This window comes from Candoia aspera, chromosome 6 (assembly GCF_035149785.1).
Source record: "Candoia aspera isolate rCanAsp1 chromosome 6, rCanAsp1.hap2, whole genome shotgun sequence".
Classification (NCBI taxonomy): domain Eukaryota; kingdom Metazoa; phylum Chordata; class Lepidosauria; order Squamata; family Boidae; genus Candoia; species Candoia aspera.
The window spans coordinates 33,762,066-33,763,336 of record NC_086158.1 but is presented as its reverse complement, the minus strand read 5'-3'; the positions used below and the strand labels follow the sequence as shown (position 1 = coordinate 33,763,336).

Genomic DNA, 1,271 nt, shown 5'->3' with positions numbered 1-1,271 from the left:
CTGGATTTCTGCATTTGTGTATATGCAAAAGAACAATCATAGCAGGCTATTAAGTATTCAAGTTTTTTTTTTTCCACATGCACATAATGTCTGAATAAACAGTCTTGAATAACTTGTTTTCAATTGATAATAACAGTAACAATAATACCGTTTATTTGGTCAATGACCAGCAAAATTTGAAAATATAGAACACAAATTAAATGGGTAACTCATTGTTATGCTAGTAAAATACTATCATAACAATGAGTAAAAATGTAACATACACTACTATAAAGGTGGGTTAATTACCTGTGCAAGTGTAAATCTAAGATATTACAGTCTAGCCTTTTGGCTAAGATCAAGTGTAGTATCTGTTCAATTGACTTTAACAGGTCAGAATTTGATAATGAAATCTAAATCCAAGCCAATATCACTACTAAAATAAAAACCATTTAGTAGGAAGGATTGAATAGTAGGAAGTGTTCTAGCCATTGTGAAAAATGCAGAGTGGCTTGTTGACAAAGAGATGATAACTGAGTAACACTAATGCAAAAAGATCATTCAACTATTTGATTCTATGGTTGTTACTGGCTGTTAAAGCTGACTTCCAAATCCTGGGTTCCAAAGACGAAGGAGGATCAGAAAAAAGGTTTTGGTTTTTTCCCTTAGCGGTTGACACTTTGTACTAGGTCAGTTCTTTTTCCACATGTAGAACTTCTCCTGTCATTTGTTTTGGCTATGACCCTGAAAAGGAATCTCTTGTGAATTATGGTAGTGAAGAAAGGGAGAGTTATGGTGGCAAGCAAAGCAAATAGTTTTTGACCTTGATATATAGTCTTTCTTCAATGCACTTATCCTGCCTGTCCTGGACATTAAATTATCTGAGACCACTTACTGGGACTCCAGAGATCAAACACAAGATCAGTTTTCAACATTAAGGTTTTGTCAAAACTCTGCTTCCAGTTGCATCATGTGTAGGGAGCCCAGTGGTGGTACTATAGATTTTCACCAGTGTAATTTTGTGGCTGCTTGTCACTATCTTAAGACATCTTGTTAGCCATAGTCAATTTGTTTCTTATATTTGTGGATTTGTTCTGTCCCATCACAAAAGCTTTTACTGTTCTTCTGAGTCATGTAAAATACCACTCAGAGACTATTAACATGTGAAAGTTCTATGAAACAAAAGCTACATGTAAATCTAGGTTTTCCCTGATGATCCCACAAACAGATGTGTATGAATGACAGTCCAGCTTCCAGTATGCGTTCCTAAGATTTTTTGGGGTATGGACATC

At 35.2% G+C, this 1,271-nt stretch overlaps 1 pseudogene; it reads left to right on the top strand.

The window, feature by feature from the left end:
- The first annotated feature begins 311 nt into the window (after positions 1–311).
- On the top strand, positions 312–433 carry LOC134500586 (U2 spliceosomal RNA; annotated as a pseudogene).
- Positions 434–1,271: the final 838 nt, after the last annotated feature.